This window comes from Palaemon carinicauda, chromosome 37 (genome assembly GCF_036898095.1).
Source record: "Palaemon carinicauda isolate YSFRI2023 chromosome 37, ASM3689809v2, whole genome shotgun sequence".
Classification (NCBI taxonomy): Eukaryota; Metazoa; Arthropoda; class Malacostraca; order Decapoda; family Palaemonidae; genus Palaemon; species Palaemon carinicauda.
The window spans coordinates 137,069-161,635 of NC_090761.1; positions in this window are offsets into that span (position 1 = coordinate 137,069).

Consider the following 24,567-nt stretch of genomic DNA (forward strand, 5'->3'; position numbering starts at 1 on the left):
ATAAACTATATTATTATTATTATTATTATTATTATTATTATTATTATTATTAATTCCCTAATATCGCAAGAGGGTCTGCCCCTCTCTTTTATTCTTCTCCTGTACCTATCTTTCTCCGTATTTCCTTAATCTTTCCCTTCCCGAGTACCTGCCTTTGAGCTATAAACTGGATTGTATCCAGGGGTTACTCTTCCTTCCCCCATATTCCCCACTTCCCTATTATTATTATTATTATTATTATTATTATTATTATTATTATTATTATTATTATTATTATTAGTAGTAGTAGTAGTAGTAGTAGTAGTAGTAGTAGTAGTAGTAGTAGTAAATAGGGTAAAAGTGCCTAGGGTCATACTACAAAAATTACATTGGTACTATAGCGTGATTCCTACCCTCATTTTCTGTAAATCTACTACTTCCTGTATGCAGTTGATCATTTTAGCCCAGGAATTTTTGTCAATGAGTGGTAGCTCTTTTATGATATAAATGCGGATACTGCAAAGAAAATGTTTTCACTCTATAGCCCCATATATATTGCAAACTGTCTTCCTTTATGAAATCAGGTAATGATTATGTGTCAAATTATGTAACTATCTATTGTCAAATTATATATATATCGTCACCTTAGTTTGATGTAATACATGTTTCATATTTTTTGTATCTAATTCCATATTATTGAAAATCTGGCTGGTCATGCAAATTTCTAACGCAAGGTTGCGATCATCATAATTTTTCACATAGAGCATTTGTTAATTCTAACTCAATTGTTGAACATTCGATATTTTCATGCTCTATATCTCTGTTTGTTTGATTACTAATTAAGGCAACATTTTTCCCTGAAGCAGCTTTCTCATTAGATCTTTATAGCTTATAGCACCAGGATGATCATGCGGTCCACTTATCTATCTGCAACATAAAAAGGTTCTAACACGTCCTGATTTAGTCTTCTAGTCAGTATATATGCAACATTATAATCAGTGACTAATATCTCATTTATTCCTATAAGTGAGTAGCAGGAAAACTATGAACTATAAAAACTGTTTGACCTAGCGTTGCACATTCACATTTTTGTCATTATACCAATGGCTTCACACAAAAGATTTTTCTGGTTCTTTAAGTAACTTCCTGGATTTAACGACTCTTCTAAAATTAGATAAATTCATAGGATCGAACCAATTATCAACCATTGAGATGAATTTTACATTAAGGGTATCGTTCCAGTTTCTGTTTTTTAGCAGTCCTCTCCCTCAATAATCAACAAAATTAGCAGTTTTTTTACATCAAATGCGCAGAATACTTTATTCGCTGAAGTTCAGTGTTTTTTAAGTTTAGATGAATTTCACCAATCTCATAATGTAGACCATATTCTGTGCGATTATTACTTAGAATTTCCCTAACACTATAATCCGATATCAGTGTTCCGCCATCAAAGCAACACCCTTAGTATAAAATTATTTATTATCAGATACCTTCGGCAAATAAGAATAATTCCCTATTGTGACACAAATTTTTTTTTTATAGAAACACGCTTACAGTTTATTAGGTCTATCCCAAACTTCATACACAGCATTCTCAAATTCCTAAATTATTATCATTATTTCAAGAATTTACTATTTATCAAAATCATAAAAGAGTGATTGTCTACTTTTTCCAATTAAGCCCATAATCATTATTATTTGAAGCTTTCCCTGAAGTTTATATTGTCTGTCCCTTCCCTTATCATAACTGTACTGTTTTGTGGTGCTCTCCTTTACATTTAAAGTTACAGCTTTAGTTTTCAGCAAAGACATAACAGACTTTAACATACATGGCTCGTAAGGAGAATGTGCTGAACTGATGAGTAAATTGCTGGTATAGACATTATCAAATCGATGGTAGGCCAAATATTTCTTCCTATATTCGTCGAATGATCTACAACCGCGGTTGCAGCTTAAGCATGCCTACAACTTCATTAATAAGCAAAATAATTCTGCTTAATTCACACTCTGTATGTCCTTCTTTCCCTCAAGCTCTCACGTGTGACGTCATGCCGTCGAGGTAGTGGCAGGTAGATCTGCGCTTCGGCTAAAGGGCCCAGTCTCGGCCCAGCTCTCGCGCCGACAAGAGCTCTCCAGCCTTCTGAAGTTCAGCAGCACCGGACTTGGCAACACCTGGATGGGTGGACTTATATCCACATAGTCACTAGGACCTCTCAACTTTGGTTGAAGTGGCCACATATAAGAAAAGAATCCAGTTATTTTCTTTGGCTTTTTGCCAATTAAATAACTGTTTTTGACCACAGTGACTGGCTCAATTACCATCCAGTATGGCTGATGACAGTCATGATAGTCTCCGTTCTTATAGAAGGAGCTTATACCCATCCTGGATCAATCCCTGCAAGAATGGGGCTCAACAATGCAAGTGTAATCGCTGCCTAAGGTACCAGAACTACAGGCAGCGGCTAGTAGACTACATAAGGTTCAAAGTTAGGGACCCAACGGTGCTCTCTCACAGGAAGACATGTAGTTGCTTTCAATGCTACAGCCTGGTACTCGAGAGTATCTACCACCTCCTACAAAGGAAGCACAGGCCAGGATACATGGATATACCATCCTACCCTCCACAGCCACTTTATCCAGATGTCTTCCAGAGAAAATACCGGGTGCAAGCACGGTATAAAGAGAAAGTCTCTGCACCCAGTTGCAGTAACTCTCTCCCCTTTGAACGGGACTGTGACTGCCAGTCATGCGTGTATGCTATCTGGAGCAACACTGTAGGCCACAGCTCCCCCACTCATGCCAAACCAGCTATGGACTCCGAAGACCCACCTATCCCGGAGCCACCCACCCCATCTCCGGCACCACCTGTCCAGAAGACACCTGAAAAAATGGAAGCAGAGGACGCTCCACTCACCGCAACTCCGGAACCTGAGACCAACGTTTCAGCCATGGCTCTAGACCTGACTGAGGACAATCAACCACCGCAACTAGCAGAAATGCACCCAGAGGATTGCAACTGCACACCATGCCTCTCACAGCTCCTAATGGAGGCTCGGGCAATCACTGAGAACGACCCAAGCTTAGACCTAAACTTGGCCGCTGCTGAGGAACCACAACCACCTGTCAGCCAATCCAAACAGCTTGTCAAATTCAAGATGGCTGCTGTAGAAGGCTCACCGTCATATGCAGCAGTTGCTGCTATTGCCACCGCCAACCCTGGCATCAAGATCACAGCCAGGGCCAACCTAAAAGGGGATTTAATTATATCGCCGAAGGACCTTGCCAGCATCAACATCCTCCAACAGGAAACCTCCCTGACCCTCCTGGACCCCGAGAAGAAACTCAGACAGGCAGTGATCTATCGGTTTCCTGTCAACATGCCACTGTCATTCGTCACCGACTGCAGCAATGTTGCAAAAGCCGAGAGGAAGCTTGACCACCGCAAACTTCCCACCAACGAAGTAACAGTCACCTTTATTGGGCAAGTCCCTAAGGCACTGGATTTGGGCCTCTGGGGAAAGTTTCCCATCAGAAGTCCAAAGCGAGAACCACTGCGCTGTTACAACTGCCAGCGCTATGGGCACCATAAAGAAGAATGCAGGAACCCTACAATATGCGGAGTCTGCAGCCACCGTCATTCCACACAGGACTGCATTGACGCACATCGGAATGGGACAAAAACCCAGGCAAAATGTCTCAATTGTGCGGGACCTCACCATGCATGGAACAAGAAATGTCCCGAATTCTTGAAGAGGCTACCAACCCCACTGGCAGCCCCACCGACCAAACCTGAGGCTGCACCAAGGCAGACACCTAACAAACCTGAGGCTGCACCAAGGCAGACACCAAAACCCCAGCGGATTCAGCGAACCAGGCCTCCCCGGCGACAATCCGAGACTCCCCCTCCAGGAGCCCCTACTGCAGCCACGGACCAAGAACCCAGCGCTGTCGCTAGCCCAGCTGAAGAGCCAACCTCCAGCGCTGTTCAATCTCCTGCCCAACCCCCAGCAATATCTGCCATCTTATCCCTGGCAGAGGCCCTGCCAGTGGATACCTTGATCCCCCTAGTACTGCAACTACTAGTCAAAGTCTGCTCCCTTGCTAAGACTCCCTCCTCTGTAATTCATTCCCTCCTCAGTCCCTTAGTTTCACCCTCCCCGGTGCAGAGATAGGCATCTATGCTTAAATCTGCCACTTTTTCCTACTACTCGAATTCTTCCCTCCTCTCCCAGTCTCTCCTACTTACTGGGACTTACTGCTATCAACACTTTTACCTACTACTGAAACCTTTCATTTCGGCTCCAAATGGTCCTGCTTCTTGGTCCGCAAGGTCATGCTCTTGGTGCTGAGCGACCACACTGGCAACCACGCTCAAGGGGCTGAGCAGTTGCAAGACCTATCTTTGCCAACCTGGTGACTATGCTCAAGGGGCTGAGCGGTCGCACCTGCAGCTACGCTCAAGGAGCTGAGCGGCTGCAAATCCAGACATGAGAGACTGGTACTGCTGTGACACTATTACCTACTTAGGGCAATAAATACTACGGGCTGCTACGCAAAAGCCCGTGTCCAGCAGTAAGGCTGGGCAATCTTTTAACTTAGTACCTACTTTTTTGCGTTTGATCACCTACGGGCCGAACAATAGAAAGGCCCGTGCCAACAAGAAGTGTTGGCTTTAATACCCCAAGAAGAAGAAGGCTAAAGGCCCGGGCCAACAACAAGTGTTGGCTATAATATTCCAACAACAACAATCGGCTGACCTAATATATCTCAACCGTTACTGGGAGTAAGTACCGCTAACTGTAGACGTGTTTTACGCAAAGCCATGGTTAGCACTCCCTGAGCTGTGTTTTAGCTTTTTTTATCTCCCAAAATATCATTGAAAAGATATTACTTAATCTTATGAAGAGACCAAAAAGAGAAGAAGCAGTACGCCATGTGTGCCCCTAACAAGACCTGTCCCATATATGAAACCACAGAGAAAAAAAAAAAAGATAAGATGTGATTGCGAGAAGTTCTATTGTAAGAAGTTTTTGTATATAGTGACAGACATCAGTGATATTGAAATGAAAAACCAAAAATTTTTATGCCCACACCACGTAGATATAGAAAAAAACAGCAAAGTTATATTTCTCAAATTTGAAGGAAGATCGGAGTATAAGAAATATGCCAACTATAACTCAAGACTGCTGGTCTAAACGGTATACATTTAATTTTTTTCCTTTTTTTTTTTTGGTATGCCTAATAGGTATGTTTTCGTGGATCTGGAAAATAACTTTTCGTATTATTAATAAAATACTGTATATAATTCACATACTACAAGTCAACGGAGCCCATGTTCTAAAGTAGAGATGGCATCTTGAGATACGTAGCCTATCCATCTCGATACACTATTGTTTGGAGAGGAGGAAGTTGGAAGGTTGTGGCCTGGAATCATCATCATTGACTTTAATTAGTTTGTACAGGTGTGCCAATTACATACAGTGGGTTAACATTTCTCTCAACCCCCCCCACCCCCCACCCCGCCCTCCCCCCCCCCCCCCCCCCCCCCCCCGAACTCCACCTTAGAGCACTATTTTTGGACAAAGCCAAAAGACGGTTTTCAAGACCGCTATTTTCAGGGCATGGCGTCCCAGGAAATTACTTGCCATTTAATCTAATGACTGGATGTTACCCCTTTAGTTTGGTTATGAGTTTACTTGATCTATGGTTTATTTCTAACATTGGTATTACACATTTTGGCTCTACATGGAACTTGATGTAATTTCATGCTCTCTTTTTCACATTATTTGAATTTCAAATCACTAACCACATATTTTGATCTCAGTTTGGTGAAAGGTTATCAGCAATAAGACTTTTTATCTGTACATTTTCAAGGGTCAGTCCTACTTGTTTACTTTGCTAGCTATTTTAAAGTAATTTTTTTTTTTTTTTTTTGTAGAATGGAGATTGAAATTTCTGTTTATTCATTTTAAAAGCTGTTATTTGAATAAGCCATTTAATTTGTCGTGCTCTTCCTCATTGTTTAACCCTGGAACGGTACGGTGGGTCGTCCGCGACCCCGAGCGTCAAAAAAAAAGAGGTTTTTCTCACGTGACTCACCCCCGTGACTGAATTTGTGGGTGATCGACCTGCAGTAGGTGTCTCGCCTACACGCTCTAGTAGTGTCCAGATGTGCATTGCTGTAGCTGTACTCCTTCCCCGATTTCTGAGACACGTCGGGGTCGAGCGCGACCGAGTTTACCCTTCTAAGGTAATTTGCATAATTATCAAAGTTATTACGTATTATGAAATTGTCGTAAAATAGTGCAACTTGTATAGGTTATCAGTTGTGGAAAGTCTTGGTGGATTGTTTGGCTACCATGTGCATGATATTTTTTTTTAGTTGAAATGTCGTTCATCACCACGAGGACCATTTTACCGCGAGTGCCCCTTTTTCATTTTTTTTAAATTTTTTTCCAAGTAATTTTTCCGTAAGATATTGCCAAATAGTGTCGTAAAACTTTTGCTTTTTTAGTGTTGGAAAGTGTGTCTAGATGATCTGGCTACCCATGCGTGACTTTGTTTTTGTCAGATACGACGTAGTTATTGGTATATTGGGTATTTAACTGCGGTTGCCAATTTCTGTTTTTTTTTCAATATTTGTAAAAATTTACTACGCAGTAAGGAATTGCCGTATATTATTGATTTTTTTTTCATGTTTATGTGTTAGAAAATGTACCTTCATGGTTGGGCTAACACGTGCATGTCTTTTTTTTTTATCTGAGATGCCGTATATTAGAATGTTGGGCATTTTACCGCGAGTGCCCCTTTTTCATTTTTTTTCATTTTTTTTCCAAGTAATTTTTCCGTAAGATATTGCCAAATAGTGTCATAAAACGTTTGCTTTTTTAGTGTTGGAAAGTGTGTCCAGATGATCTGGCTACCCATGCGTGACTTTGTTTTTGTCAGATACGATGTAGTTATTGGTATATTGGGTATTTAACTGCGGTTGCCAATTTCTGTTTTTTTTTCAATATTTGTAAAAATTTACTACGCTGTAAGGAATTGCCGTATATTATTGATTTTTTTTTCATGTTTATGTGTTGGAAAGTGTGCCTTGATGGTTGGGCTAACACGTGCATGTCTTTTTTTTATCTGAGATGCCGTATATTAGAATGTTGGGCATTTTTCCGCGAGTGCCCCTTTTTATTTGTTTTGCATTTTTTTGCTTAGTCATGTTACCGTAAGGGATTGGCAAGTAGTGTCGCAAAACTTATATTTTTATAGTGTTGGAAAGTGTTTCTAGATGATCTGGCTACCCATGCCTATCTTTTTTTTTAGCCAGATATAGCGTATATATAGGTATGTGTTCGATTTTTCTGTGATTGCCATTTTTTCGTTTTTTCCCATTTCTTTCAAAATTACTACGTACTAAGGAACTATCACAGAGTAATGATTCATTTAGATGTTTATTTGTCGGAAAATGTGCCTTGATGGTTTGCCTAGCACGTGGCTGATAGTTTTTTCTTCTGAAATGCGTATAATAAAATGTTGGCCATTTTTCCGCGAGTGCCCCTTTTTATTTGTTTGTTATTTTTTTACTTAGTCATGTTACCGTAAGGAATTGGCAAGAAGTGTCGCAAAACTTATATTTTTATAGTGTTGGAAAGTGTTTCTAGATGATCTGGCTACCCATGCCTATCTTTTTTTTTTAGCCAGATATGGCGCATATATAGGTATGTGTTCGATTTTCCTGTGATTGCCATTTTTTCGTTTTTTCCCATTTCTTTCAAAATTACTACGTACTAAGGAACTATCACAGAGTAATGATTCATTTAGATGTTTATTTGTCGGAAAATGTGCCTTGATGGTTTGCCTAGCACGTGGCTGAAATTTTTTTTTTCTTAAATGCCGTATATTAAAATGGCCATTTTTCCGCGAGTGCCCCTTTTTATTTGTTTTGCATTTTTTTGCTTAGTCATGTTACCGTAAGGAATTGGCAAGTAGTGTCACAAAACTTATAATTTTAAAGTGTTGGAAAGTGTTTCTAGATGATCTGGGTACCCATGCCTATCTTTTTTTTTAGCCAGATATGGCGTATATATAGGTATGTGTTCGATTTTCCTGTGCTTGCCATTTTTTCGTTTTTTCCCATTTCTTTCAAAATTACTACGTACTAAGGAACTATCATAGAGTAATGATTCATTTAGATGTTTATTTGTCGGAAAATGTGCCTTGATGGTTTGCCTAGCACGTGGCTGAATTTTTTTTTTTCTGAAATGCCGTATATTAGAATGTTGGCCATTTTTCCGCGAGTGCCCCTTTTTATTTGTTTTGCATTTTTTGCTTAGTCATGTTACCATAAGGAATTGGCAAGTAGTGTCACAAAACTTATAATTTTATAGTGTTGGAAAGTGTTTCTAGATGATCTGGCTACCCATGCCTATCTTTTTTTTTAGCCAGATATGGCGTATATATAGGTGTGTTCGATTTTCCTGTGATTGCCATTTTTTCGTTTTTTCCCATTTCTTTCAAAATTACTACGTACTAAGGAAATATCATAGAGTAATGATTCATTTAGATGTTTATTTGTCGGAAAATGTGGCTTGATGGTTTGCCTAGCACGTGGCTGAATTTCTTTTTTCTGAAATGCTGTATATTAGAATGTTAGCCATTTTTCCGCGAGTGCCCCTTTTTATTTGTTTTGCATTTTTTTGCTTAGTCATGTTACCGTAAGGAATTGGCAAGTAGTGTCGCAAAACTTATATTTTTATAGTGTTGGAAAGTGTTTCTAGATGATCTGGCTACCCATGCCTATCTTTTTTTAAGCCAGATATGGCGTATATATAGGTATGTGTTCGATTTTCCGGTGATTGCCATTTTTTAGTTTTTTCCCATTTCTTTCAAAATTACTACGTACTAAGGAACTATCACAGAGTAATGATTCATTTAGATGTTTATTTGTCGGAAAATGTGGCTTGATGGTTTGCCTAGTACGTGGCTGAAATTTTTTTTTCTGAAATGCCGTATATTAGAATGTTGGCCATTTTTCCGCGAGTGCCCCTTTTTATTTGTTTTGCATTTTTTGCTTAGTCATGTTACCGTAAGGAATTGGCAAGTAGTGTCACAAAACTTATAATTTTATAGTGTTTGAAAGTGTTTCTAGATGATCTGGGTACCCATGCCTATCTTTATTTTTAGCCAGATATGGCGTATATATAGGTATGTGTTCGATTTTCCTGTGATTGCCACTTTTTCGTTTTTTCCCATTTCTTTCAAAATTACTACGTACTAAGGAACTATCACAGAGTAATGATTCCTCTAGATGTTTATTTGTCGGAAAATTTTGTTTACTTCTTTTTTGATTGAATATCATCAAATTTTCTTTAGCTAAAATATTATATTGTTTTACATTTTTTTTTCGATTTTATTTCCCTTCAAAAATTTTTTTGGGGTCAGAATTTTAATTTTATAGTCGTAAAACAAGCGACAATTTTCCAGCAACCCACCATACAATTTTTATGCATATCCAAGAATAATTAGATTAGTAAATAACACCTTGAATCTGACATACCCTTCCTACATTTCAGGTGGCAGATTAGGGAGTCTGAGTCAGTGTGGTTGGCGGCCATTTTGTGGATATATCCGAAGCGTAAGATCCCCTATCTATATATATTCTTGTTTCCTATAGAATTTGTGATATTTTGGTGTATTTTACCTGCATAAATATCATATTTAATATTATATATATGTATTTTTTTACGAAATTTCTAAGTACTCAAAAAATTACCTTTAGATATGGCCCCTGATATAAATGTAATTTACAAAATAATGAAGATTTTTTTTACATATTTCTATTTTAGGATAACATATGTTTATTCCCTAAAAAAATTAGCCACTTCCTATTTCATTTGGGTACCCAAAAAAATTCATGAAATTTGGACAATTTTTTTTGGCCAAAAAAGTTACCCTTTTTTTTCTCATTTCAGATCTTCACCTCCATGAGTCTGACTTCATCCAAAATACATCAAGATGTGTCCTAAACATTCAAGAATCAATTCCTAAAAGGATTTGTGTATATATGTATAAACTTTTTTTTTATGAATATTTATGTAAGGTCTTATTTTCTACTTAATTTTTAAAAATATTTATAATAAATAGTTTTTCTGCAGATGAGTAGTATTTATCTTTACAGTTGTTTTAAGCATTCATTGAACTTTTTTTTTTGACAAAAGAAAAAAGGAGGTTACTGCAATAACTGATTTTTCAAGAATTTTTTTTGGCGTCGGGGTCGCGCGCGTCCGAGTATACCCTTAAAGGGGTGTCCGAGGACCGTACCTATCCAGGGTTAAATTTTGTACAATAAAGATATCAGATTAGATCATACCCGATTGCATCCTTGCTCCTCTTTTTTGAATGATTATGTGTTAACCAGGTAAGTGGATTTAAAGTTGTTGACCATATCAGGTATCAGAATATTATTTCAAACTCTGATAGAAGCAAGTGTAGGTCTAATTTTAATTATTGTGCTTTGAGGGTGAAGATCCTCAATCTCATTATTGCATACATCACTGCTCTCATTCCCGCCTTCAGTGAAATTGTGTTCAGGGTAATTTCCTGTCCATCATATCACTAGTGTCTCTGGGGTGGAAATAGAACCTAAGAGTGAGGTAATGACATATATAAAAAAGATTCTTATAGATTTTTGTGTGGAGTTTATTTCTCAGGACACAAGAAGTTTGCCTTGAGTGAAGGTTTGTAAACTGCATCAAAAAAGTATTTTATCTTGTTGTTGTTGTTGTAGTATTATAGCCAACGGCAACAAGATAAAATGCTTTGTGTTTTGGAGTGGTAAATGTTAGATATCTACTGCTATAACGGAATGAAAAGTGTATATATATATATATATATATATATATATATATATATATATATATATATATATATATATATATATATATATATATATATATATATATATATATATATATATATATATTATGTTTTTATAAATGATAATCTTATGTAAAATGTTACTAGGAATTTTTTGTTAGGAAGTGCCGTGGATTTTTAAGGGAATATTCTTTTTCTATCTAAACGTGGGATTTTTGGGGAAAAATAAAAAATCCTTTGAAATTTCAGGTAAGCAATACAGCAACACGGCTACCTGGTACTTTTCCGTATGGACAGTACACTGAAGATAAAGGTACACTTTATGTAGCAGAAAGAGGAAGTTGAGGTAACAACATACACTGGAACAACATAGACTGATAATGGATTGATAAAGGCTAGAAATTAGTTGAAGGGATTAGGAGGAAATGTAGTCCTATATTATTATTATTATTATTATTATTATTATTATTATTATTATTATTATTATTATTATTAGTTAATATACAATCCTGTATAGAAAAGCAGGATACTATAAGCCGAATAGCTCTCAGTTTGAAAAACAGCTCAATGATAAAAGAAGTAGAAAAATTATTTGAAAAGTAATCAGCAATAAAAATATCATATTTTAAGAACAGTAGCAACGTTCAAATAGATCTTATAGAAATAAACATAAGAAGAGACGTTCTAAAAATAAACGTTCCCTACAAGTTTGAGAGTTTTAAGTTCCACCAATCCAACTACCAGATTAAAGATAATTCCACAACTTGTTCACAGGTGGAATAAAATTCTAGAATACTGTGTAGTATAATCCTTATGATTATTAGGAATAACTGCATTCCTAGTAATACAGACAAGCTGGTACTGTCTGGGAAGATTGGAATACAAAGGATGTTCAAATTAGGAGAAAAAATTATGCAACATGAATCACGAACTAACTAAACAGTGTCATAGAGTAATATCTAGATCAGGAATAAGAAATTTATTAGACAATAAGTTCTTGGTGAATAAAGTAAGATTAGATTCAGAAGCTGACGACCACACAGGAGAAAAATAGTCGAAACAAGGCAGAATAATTGACTTATGAATAAGCATTATTATTATTTTTGTATAATTGAATAAGAGACTTTCAGTTTTCATAGTGTTCAACTTCATCCTCAATAATTTGCATCATGCTAAAATGTCGGCTGAATCTCTATTAAGTGATCCAGCCACCACAGATCTACATTCAGATGATGGAATTAAAGCAAAGAGTGTAACCTTATATTGATCAGTTATTTCTTCATTGTAGGTAATCTGGTTTGGCTCTGACTCTTTATTATTCAGTGATTTCTCCATTATAGGCATTTTGTTTTGTCTATGATTCTCTATTAACTAATGATGCCTTCATCGTAGACATCTTCAACGTGTATGACTCTATCAATCAGTGATATGTTCATTGGAGGCCATAGTATCTTTATTAATTGCAAGGTCTCATTGGAGGCTATCTTCACTGGATTAAGATACCTATTAGTTTAATTACTTATTATTAAGCGACATATTTGGTGGAGTCAGTGGATGCAATCTTGTCTGACGATGACTACCTATTAATCAGTGAAATCCTCATTAGAGGCAATTCGTTCTCACAGTGATGAACTATAAATCTAAATTATCTTCATTGTAGGGGATTTGCCTACTTAGTAGCTTTCATTGTCCTCCTGTAGCTATTTATGATTACTTTTTTGTCAATAAATGTTATTACGGTTATGATTTACGAGGTAGATTTCCTAACCAGACAAGATAGTTTGGAATCTTTCTATGCAAAATTTTCACTTTTGCTTTCGGCTAGTGTATAGAACATAGAAAAAGGAACACACTTTCTTGACTTTATAATCTTTGCAAATATAAACGTTTTATGTAAAATTTAAGTTATAACCTGAATGATGGAAGTTATCAAATGTTTTTCAAAAATTATTCTTGTTTTTCTTTTCATTTTATTTTCAAATGAGAGAGAGAGAGAGAGAGAGAGAGAGAGAGAGAGAGAGAGAGAGAGAGAGAGAGAGAGAGAGAGAGGGGGGGGGGAGAGAGAGACTTGCAGAATCACACATCCTGACTTTATTATCTTATATATTTTCTATTTCACAAAAAATGAATATAAATGGGTAGTATTAGTACATATGATATTCAATACAATCATAAACTGAATAGAAACTGATGGGGTGAATGTAGTTCGTTGTGGCAAGTATAAAGTTTCTTATTACTTGAAAAAACTAGATAATTGAGTCACCAATTGTGGATATCCTGCAACAGACTTCCATAGTACCTTCATAATACATAAAATTACCAATTCCCTAATATCGCAAGAGGGTCTGCCCCTCTCTTTTGTTCTTCTCCTCTACTTCTCTTTCTCCCTATTTCCTTAATCTTTCCCATCCCGAGTACCTGCCTTTAGGCTATAAACTGGATTGTATCCAGTGGTACTCTTCCTTTCCCCATATTCCCCACTTCCCTATCCTTCTTCTTCTTCTTCTTCTTCTTCTTCTTCTTCTTCTTCTTCTTCTTCTTATTATTATTATCACCTTCATAATATCGTCACTTATCTTGTTAATATCTTTGAGAAGTGAAGAGTCTCACTTTTCCCCGATATACTCATCCAATTTCCCCTGATTAATCCATTAAAAGGTATATACTTGTAGGCTAAACAATAAATTAAGTATAATGTTATGCTTGAAAGATTTAACTAATCTTATTTTACTGATTGGTGATACGTCACAGAAAATCTATATTCATACAATTTATATCATGAAATATCTTAAATACTTATGATATGAACATGCACCACTACATATTCGTCCAGGTATGCTACTACCTGTTACTCCTTCGGAGCCCAGGTGCTAGAAGATTGTGTCCGTGAGTTTTGTGAATATCTTTGGGGCTATATCTAATTTAGTCCAAAGGGCATGGCTGTGAAGACAAATTTTGTCTTCTGTAGCCTGAAGCCTATGTAGGAGGAGATGGTGCTGAATACAAAAGTGATGATTGCAATAACTGCTGTAATCAGAACAGATATAATCAAACCCCATATACAATTGAAAAAAAAAATAGATATATTCAGAATTATTACAAAGGGAAATTGTACAGAACAATTAGTGGTACAAATTAAATGTCTTTGTGGAATAAATGTGACAATTCTGTTAAAATCAACGGTAAATAAAATTTTAGCAATAACATCATTAGGGTGTGATTATGAATATATTTAGGATCCGAACTTGTTCTGAACTCCACAAAAAGACTTAAGGGCAAAAACGGACGAGATTATTACAATGAACCATCGTTTATCGCGGTAGATAGGTTCCAGACCCGGCCGCGATAGGTGAAAATCCGCAAAGTAGTGACATCATATTTACCTATTTATTTAACATGTATATTCGGACTTTTAAAACCTTCCCTTGTACGTAGTACTGTTAACAAACTACCCTTTAATGTACAGAACACTTAATGCATGTACTACAGCACCCTAAACTAAAACAGGCACAAATATTAAAGCCGATTTTATATCATGCGTTTCCTAAACACCTAAAAAGCACGATAAAAAATGGCAACCAATGTTTTGTTTACGTTCATCTCTGATCATAATGAAGAAACAAACTCATTTAGTGTACACATATAGGCCTATGTATAGGTTAGTTTTTGCATCGATTATATTGATTATACAGTATGTTGATTTTGTTATTACCAATGTTTTACTTAATTTTTCTTAGGACTTCCAAATGAAATGTTTTTCTTTATGACGCCGCCTAAAACGACGGCGTCATAAAGTACTGTACGCTCAGTAAACAACCACGCTCAGAACAAACAAGGCATTTAACGCGCATGATGAAAGTGATAAATAATGATACAGTACAGTATTTACAGTAAAAGCATTTAAAAAATATGTTACCTTACAAATATAATTTACCGTATCTATATAAAATCATACAGTACTGTACAGTACATATTGTAGTAGCAAAGCAGGAAAACAATTTACGAGAGAGAGAGAGAGAGAGAGAGAGAGAGAGAGAGAGAGAGAGAGAGAGAGAGAGAGAGAGAGAGAGAGAGAGAGAGAGAGATTGTTTTACGTATGTACTGTAAATGTAATTTTAAACAAAAAAAATCAATTTACGAGAGAGAGAGAGAGAGAGAGAGAGAGAGAGAGAGAGAGAGAGAGAGAGATTGTTTTACGTACGTAAATGTAAATTTTAAACAAAAAAAATATGATAGGTTACAACATGTAGACTTTTAAAACCTTCCCTTTAACTTAATGCATACAGTACTAAACTATAAAACAGGCACAAATATTAAAATGTTAGAATATTAAAGTAAAAAATAAAGATTGTTACTGTACTCACCACGAAAGAAGTTCAAGAAAAACTTGAATGATGATGGCGATGAATTTGCTGCACAGTAGAAATGATGATGATGATGAAGCTGATGATGTCTTCTACTGTGCAGCCAATGATGTATTTTACGTCTCTTCAGACGGAGGTGTCTTTTCCTGGGACACCTCTTCAACTTCTTCAATTTCTTCCAAAGGCGTAGTAGCAGGAGGAACTGGCTCTTTTTTGCGAGGCTGGAAGAACATTGTGATCAGAAGTTGTTGCCGCTGCTTCTTTTTTCGATCTAAGAGCATCCTGTAGGGAGTCATGATGTCATCGACCTTGTTGGAGAATTGCATAGACTGAACCATATCCTCGTCCTACTCTTGCAACATTTCTTTCACCTCCTTTAAATTTTTGCAGACCTTGGCAAGCCGTTCTAGTGTTAAGCCCGTTTCTTCGACAGTTTCTTGGGTCTCTTCCTCGCTTTCACTCTCTTCTTCGCTTGCCGATTTCGTCAGGTCTTCGAGGTCTGCGTCCGTTAGCGGCTGGGAATGGCAGTCCAACAACTCGTCGACGTCTTCAGTCGTCATGTCGCCAAACCCGTCACCTCCAATTATGGCAGCCAACTGCACAGCTTTGCGTATTGCAGAGTGTTGGATTTCCGACGGAGTAAATCCCTCATCGTCGTAAACAATCTCGGGCCACAACTTCTTCCAGCTCGCATTCACAGTTGCAGGTTTCATCTCTTGAAGTGCCTTCTGAATATTCTTCAGGCACGTGGCTATGGTGTACTGCCGCCAGTACGCCTTCAAGTTAAAATCTTCATCCTCATCTTCTTGGGCAGCATCCACACACGCTACGAGGTCCGATAAGGTATTCTTCGTGTAGAGGGCCTTGAACGCCCTGATAACCCCCTGGTCCATCGGTTGAATTAATGACGTGGTGTTGGGTGGCAGGAACTCAACCTGAACGCCCTCACGCGACAGGTCAGTTGCGTGTCCACCAGCGTTATCCATAAGGAGAAGGATCTTGAATGGCAAGCCCTTCTCTACGAGATATTCATTGACTTGCGGGATGAAACACTGGTGGAACCAGTTGGAGGTCAGCATCTTTGTAATCCATGCTTTTGGATTATGCATCCAGTACACGGGAAGGAGATTCTTATTCTTATTTTTCAAAGCGCGAGGATTTTTCGACTTATAATAAGCCCCGGCTTTAGCAAAAATCCAGCAGCATTGCCACACATCACGAGGGTAACGCAATCCTTGAATGCTTTAAAGCCAGAGGCTTTGGCTTCCTCTTTGAACAGGAAAGTTCGCGACGGCATTCTCTTCCAAAACAAGCCGGTCTCATATTAAACACTTGTTCTGGCTTGTATCCACCTTCGGCGATAATATTCTTGAACGTCTGGTTCACGTAAGTTTCAGCAGTGGCAGTGTCAGCCGAAGCAGCCTCGCCATGCAGGGAAACGCTTTTCAGGGCGAAGCGTTTCTGAAACTTCGTGAACCATCCTTTGCTGGCAGAAAAACGTTGTTTCTGAGGCTGGGAATCAGTGGATGTCCCTGGTTGAGGTTCATCTGCATCATCATCTTCTTCAGCATGGTTGAGGTTCATCTGCATCATCATCTTCTTCAGCATGGTTGCCGTCGTCGTCTTGAGGTTCCTTTGCAGCAAAATTCTCATACAAGCTCAAAGCCTTTGTTCGGATGGTGTTTGTATCCAAGGCTATGTTCTTCTTCCAGCAGTCGGCAATCAACACAGCTAAAGCACCTTCCATGCGTACGATCGTTTTATTACGCGTTGTAACGACTCGCTTCGCTGATCTGCTAAAGGTGATTGCAGCCGTCTTTCTAATGTTCGCCTCGTCCTTCTTGATATAGCGAACAGAAGATTCGTTGATTCCAAAATGGCGCGCTGCGGCCGCGTAACTTCTACCGTCTTTCGACATATCGAGAAGCGTCATCTTCTCAGCAATCGTCATCATCCTTCGGTGGCGTTTAGGCTCACTACCAGCCTTAGTAGAAGCAGAACGCTTGGGAGGCATTGTACAGTAGGATTTAACAGAAAGTTCAACAAAAAGTTCAACTTAAAACAGTCGCACACAGCACAGATTAAACTTCACAAACTTAAGAACATCTACTCAGCAATACGGCATAAGAGAAAGTGGACGACCCGTGCCCACGAGAACCTAGATGCTGCGGGTTGGAGATGCGGGCAAAATACCAATCACAGGTTAGATAACAAAACTTGAGTTCTGATTCGTCATCTATCAGCGCTTGAACCAATCACAACCCGTCTTATATGATGCGTAGGTTACAAACTCAAAGTACAAGATACCCCGCGTATACTGTACGTACAGTATTAATAATAATAATAATAAATAATGATAATAATACAGTAATAATAATAATAATGATAATAATAATAAAAATAATAATTTTATTAACAACAACAATAATAATAATAATAATAATAATAACAATAATAATAATAGCTTTACGTATGCTATTTTATTCTTTTGTAGGATGTGTCTCTCTCTCTCTCTCCTACGCTTATTCGAAATATGATTTTTTGCAACAAAGAATATTATTGGATGCAGTACTACGTACGTATACATACAAAAGATTCATGGAAAAGAAGCACATCTATTACATTTGTAGGAGGCTACAGTAGTAGCCATCAGCAGCCTTACACCATTCTAATATGGTATGACTGCATCTGATTTGCGTTTCATGTTCGATTTAATTTTACTACGTACTGTATACAGTACTGAATTATCGTATGATAATACTGTAATACAGTAATAATAATAATAATAATAATGATAATAATAATAACAATAATAATTTTATTAACAACAACAACAATAATAATAATAATAATACAGTAGCTTTACGTATGCTATTTTATTCTTTTGTAGGATGTGTGTGTGTCTCTCTCTCTCTCTCTCTCTCTCTCTCTCTCTCTCTCTCTCTCTCTCTCTCTCTCTCTCTCTCGTACGCTTATTCGAAATGTGATTTTTGCAACAAAGAATATTATTGGATGCAGTACTACGTACGCATACATACAAAAGATTCATGGAAAAGAAACACATCCATTACATTTGTAGTACAGTAGGCTAGTAGCCAACAGCTGCCTTACACCATTCTAATATGGTATGACTGCATCTGATTTGCGTTTCATGTTCGATTTAATTTTACTACGTACTGTATACAGTACTGAATTATCGTATGATCACATTCTCTTTTCGTGTTTTATTTCTTTCTGTGCTGAATTATATATCATATGTAATGCAATGAACAATCAGTAAGAGCAGATATTACTAATTACAGTATTAATGGAATTGCAGGTAACGAAGCATCGTATTTGGGGGTCTTCAGATTTCGCGGTATTTTCGAAATTTCCGGGAAATCCGCGATATGTATATATATATATATGGGTTGTGGAAAAAACCCGCAAAGTGGTGAATCCGCGATGGTCGAACCGTGAAGTAGCGAAGGTTCACTGTATATGAGATCGTATTCCATTATCACAACAACTGCGACAGACAGTTTAGCAGCCACCAAAGTGTGGATGATGAGTCAAAATTACGTCTAGGTGGTCATCTTTGAGTGAATATTGACAGGTTTGAAGTAAATTTTTTGTCCTTGAGGTAACAGATTCCTGACAGTAGGGCAATGAAGGCAATAGTGTTTAAGGTTACTGGCATTAGCAAGGTTACACAGTTTACATGAGGTGTAGTGTGGTATATCTAGTGTCTGTCCAACCTGCCACACAGGACGATATCCCAACCTCATCCTGGCACTTACGACATTATGCCTACGTACCATGAGTCCACGACGCCGGTACTTGTGACGGCTATGCAGAAAGTTATCATGATGTTGTATGGATACACTAGTGCCCCTCTCTGCATCCCTACGCTGTACTGTACAGGCAAAAGCTGCTGAATATGTTATTTTTATTAGTAAAATAAATTTTTGAATATACTTACCCGATAATCATGTAGCTGTCAACTCCGTTGCCCGACAGAATTCTATGGAGGGATACGCCAGCTATCACAATACTAGAAGGGGGTGTACTTACCAGCGCCACCTGTGGCCAGGTACTATAGTACTTCTTGTTGACACCTCAATTTTTCCTCGGTCCACTGGTTCTCTATGGGGAGGAAGGGAGGGTCAATTAAATCATGATTATCGGGTAAGTATATTCAAAAATTTATTTTACTAATAAAAATAACATTTTTCAATATTAAACTTACCCGATAATCATGTAGCTGATTCACACCCAGGGGGGTGGGTGAAAACCAGTGTACAAGATTAAAGGATAGCTAAGTATCCCATATTTCATATAACAGTTATCTCAAATAACAATGAAATAATAAGTACCTGGTAAGGAAGTCGACTTGAACCGTTACTCTGCCTCTTTTTTAAGTTCGTCTTCCTTACTGAGCGCAGCGTTCCTCTTGGAGGCTGAATCAACTCAAAGGTGCTAAAGTATATAGGGCTGCAACCCCTACTAAAGGACCTCTACACAACCTCTAACCCAGGCGCTTCTCAAGAACGAATTGACCACCCGCCAAATCAAAAGGATGCGGAAGGCTTCTTAGCCTACCGTAACAACCATAAAAACAACAATAAAAGCATTCAAGAGAAAGGTTAAAAAAAAGGTTTTGGGATTAAGGGAATGTAGTGGCTGAGCCCTCACCTACTACTGCACTCGCTGCTATGAATGGTCCCAGGGTGTAGCAGTTCTCGTAAAGAGACTGGACATCTTTAAGATAAAATGATGCAAACACTGACTTGCTCCTCCAATAGGTTGCATCCATTATGCTCTGCAGAGAACGGTTTTTATTAAAGGCCATCGAAGTAGCTACGGCTCTTACTTCGTGGGTCCTTACCTTCAGCAACGCAAGGTCTTCCTCCTTTAAGTGAGAATGGGCTTCTCTAATCAGAAGCCTTATATAATACGAAACCCCGTTCTTGGACATGGGCCTCGAAGGTTTCTTGATGGCACACCATAAGGCTTCTGACTGTCCTCGAATAGGTTTAGACCTATTAAGATAATACTTGAGAGCTCTGACAGGGCAAAGAACTCTCTCTAGCTCGTTACCTACCATGTTGGAGAGGCTAGGTATTTCAAACGATCTAGGCCAAGGACGCGAAGGAAGTTCATTCTTAGCTAAGAATCCCAGCTGAAAAGAACATGTTGCAGATTCGGTCGTGAAACCAATGTTCTTGCTGAAGGCATGAACCTCACTGACTCTCTTAGCTGTTGCAAGGCAGACGAGAAAAAGAGTCTTGAGGGTAAGGTCCTTGAAGGAAGCTGACTGGAGAGGTTCGAACCTAGGTGACATAAGGAACCTTAAGACTACGTCTAGGTTCCAGCCTGGAGTGGGTAGACGACGCTCTTTAGAAGTCTCAAAAGACTTAAGGATGTCTTGAAGGTCCTTGTTGGAAGAAAGGTCCAAACCTCTGTGGCGGAGAACTGAAGCCAACATACTCCTGTACCCTTTAATCGTAGGGGCTGAAAGGGATCTCTCATTCCTAAGATGTAATAGGAAGTCAGCTATTTGGGTCACAGAGGTATTGGTAGAGGATACTGCATTGGCTCTACACCAGCTCCGGAAGACTTCCCACTTAGATTGGTAGACTCTGCGAGTGGAAACCCTTCTTGCTCTGGCAATCGCGCTGGCTGCCTCCTTCGAAAAGCCTCTAGCTCTAGCGAATCTTTCGACAGTCTGAAGGCAGTCAGCCAAAGAGCGTGGAGGTTTGGGTGCAACCTGTCTACGTGAGGTTGACGTAGAAGGTCCACTCTTAGAGGGAGAGTCCTGGGGACGTCGACTAGCCATTGAAGTACCTCTGTGAACCATTCTCTTGCAGGCCAAAGGGGAGCAACCAGCGTCAGCCGTGTCCCTTCGTGCAAGATGAACTTCTGAAGGACTTTGTTTATTATCTTGAACGGTGGAAATGCGTAAAGGTCGAGATGGGACCAGTTCAGCAGAAAAGCATCCACATGAACTGCTGCTGGGTCTGGAACTGGGGAACAGTACAGCGGAAGTCTCTTGGTCATGGAGGTGGCAAACAGATCTATGGTAGGCTGACCCCACAAGGTCCAAAGTCTGTTGCACACACTCTTTTGGAGGGTCCATTCCGTGGGAATGACCTGATCCCTTCTGCTTAGGCGATCTGCTGAGACGTTCATGTTGCCCTGAATGAACCTCGTGACTAAAGTGAGGTTTTGACTTCTTGACCAAATGAGGAGGTCCCTTGCGATCTCGTATAGGCTCCTCGAATGGGTCCCTCCTTGCTTGGAGATGTAAGCCAAGGCTGTGGTGTTGTCTGAGTTCACCTCCACCACCTTGCCTAGCAGGAGGGACTTGAAGTTCAGCAGGGCTAAATGAACTGCTAGTAGCTCCTTGCAGTTGATGTGGAGCGTTCTCTGTTCCTCGTTCCACGTTCCCGAGCACTCCTGTCCGTTCAAGGTCGCACCCCAGCCCGAGTCCGATGCATCTGAGAAGAGATGAAGATTGGGGGTCTGAATAGCCAACGATAGGCCCTCCCTGAGAAGGAGATTGGTCTTCCACCACAAGAGAGTAGTCTTCATCTCTTTGGTGACTGGGATAGAGACTGCTTCGAGAGTCAAACCCTTGTCCCAATGAGCTGCAAGATGGAATTGAAGAGGGCGGAGGTGGAGTCTCCCTAGCTCGACGAACAGGGCCAGCGATGAAAGGGTCCCTGTGAGACTCATCCACTGTCTCACCGAGCAACTGCTCCTCTTCAGCATGCTCATGATGCAATCTAGGGCTTGGCTTATCCTTGGGGCCGATGGAAAAGCCCGAAAATCCTGACTCCGAATCTCCATTCCCAGGTACACAATGGATTGGGAGGGAATGAGCTGAGACTTTTCTATGTTGACTAACAGACCCAGTTCTTTGATTAAGTCCAAAGTCCAGTTGAGACTCTCCAGACAGCGACGACTCGTGGAGGCTCTCAACAGCCAGTCGTCTAAGTAAAGGGAGGCTCTGATGTCCGATAAGTGGAGGAATTTTGCTATATTCCTCATCAGATGCGTAAACACCATAGGAGCTGTGCTTAGGCCAAAACACAGGGCTTGGAATTGGTAGACAACCTTTCCAAAAACGAATCTCAGGAAAGGTTGGGAGTCTGGATGAATAGGAACGTGAAAGTAGGCATCTTTCAGGTCCAACGAGACCATCCAGTCCTCCTGCCTGACCGCTGCTAGGACCGACTTCGTCGTCTCCATCGTGAACGTCTGCTTGGTGACATACGCATTGAGCGCGCTGACGTCCAGCACCGGTCTCCAACCTCCTGTCTTCTTGGCCACCAGAAAGAGAAGGTTGTAGAAGCCCGGGGATTGATGGTCCCGGACTATAACCACTGCCTTCTTCTGTACAAGGAGCGACACCTCCTGGTGCAACGCTAGCCTCTTGTCCTCTTCTTTGTAGTTGGGAGAGAGGTTGATGGGAGATGTGGTCAGAGGGGGTTTGCGGCAGAATGGTATCCTGTAACCCTCCCTCAGCCAACTGACAGACTGGGCGTCTGCACCTCTCTTTTCCCAGGCTTGCCAGAAGATCTTGAGTCTGGCTCCTACTGCTGTCTGGAGATGCGGAGAGTCAGTTTTTTTCTTTTAGAAGCCTTGGAACTTTTCCTAGACTTGCTCCTGGAAGAGTCTGGACGGGAGCTTCCTCGGCTGGGGGCTCTACCACGAAAGGGCGGTAGGAACCTCGTAGCAGGAGTATCAGCCACTGGGGTGCGATAAGTCCTGGGGACTGAGGTAGCAACCTTAGTCTTACGAGCCGATGAGGCCACAAGATCATGTGTGTCCTTTTGTATCAGGGCAGCAGACAAGTCCTTAACAAGCTCTTCGGGAAAAAGGAACTTCGAGAGCGGAGCGAAAAGGAGTTGAGACCTTTGACAAGGTGTGATGCTGGAGGAAAGGAAGGTACAAAACTGTTCCCTTTTCTTAAGAACCCCTGACACAAACATCGATGCAAGCTCGCCAGATCCATCTCTAATGGCCTTATCCATGCAGGACATTAAGAGCATGGCAGACTCCTTGTCCGCAGGGGAGGTCTTCTTGCTGAGGGCCCCCAGGCACCAGTCTAAGAAGTTGAACATCTCAAATGCTCTAAAAACACCCTTCAGGAAGTGATCAAGGTCTGAGAAGGTCCAGCAAACCTTAGAGCGCCTCATTGCTGTTCTACGAGGAGAGTCTACCAGACTTGAGAAGTCAGCCTGGGCAGAGGCAGGTACTCCCAAGCCTGGTTCCTCTCCTGTGGCATACCAAACGCCCGCTTTAGAAGTGAGCTTAGTCGGAGGAAACATGAACGAAGTCTTTCCAAGTTGTTGCTTAGACTGCAACCACTCCCCTAAAATCCTTAACGCTCTCTTAGAGGACCTTGCTAAGACGAGCTTAGTATAAGTAGACTTAGCTGGCTGCATGCCCAGCGAAAACTCAGATGGCGGAGAGCGGGGGATAGCAGAGACAAAGTGGTCTGGGTATACCTCCCTAAAAAGAGCCAAAACCTTACGAAAGTCAATAGAAGGTGGAGAAGACTTGGATTCATCCACGTCTGATGAGGGATCCAGGTGTGCAGCCTCATCATCAGACACCTCATCACCAGAGTGTAGCGAAGAGATCGGTAAGGTATGCTGAACAGCAGAGTCAGCACGAGCTGGAACAACAATATTTGTGGTTTCCTCCTCAAGACTCTGTTGAGGGGACACCTGAGGCTCAGTCTGCAAAGGCTGATCAAAAGAAGTAGCAGACGGTAGGCGCATGGGTGGAGGAGGCTGACTCCTGGCATGAGTGTCTGAACTCAAGGGTTGCGCTTGCTGAGTGGTTGGCGGATGCGCAGTAGCAAGTTCCTGAGGAACGAGTTGAGGTTCCTGAGGTGTGAGCTGTGAGCGATGAGGTAGTGGCTGCGCAGAACGCAGTAATTGTCTCGCGAGTTGAGGTTCCTGAGGCGCAAGGCTAAGGTGTTGAGGTGCTTGCCTTGAGGAGGGTTGAGCTCGCTGCAGCGAGAGCTGAGGAGACTGACTCATGGATGGGAGAGGTTGTTGTACCTCAAGAGAGTGTTGCCTCACTGGTGGAACTGCAAGTGGAAGCGGAGGAAGTAAGGTATAAGCTTCCTGTTCCCATTGCTGAGGTTGCCTTAAGGAAGGCGGAGGGAGCTGCACACCACTGGAAACAGTAAACTCAGAGCGTGGTAAGGTATCCTGAGGAGCCTCAACATCGTACGCCTGGCAGGCAGTACTGCGGTCAGGCGGAGCGATCGCAGGAAGAGGTGTAGCTTTCTCAGCCTGACACTCACGCATCAGGACCGCAAGTTGTGACTGCATGGACTGCAGTAGAGTCAACTT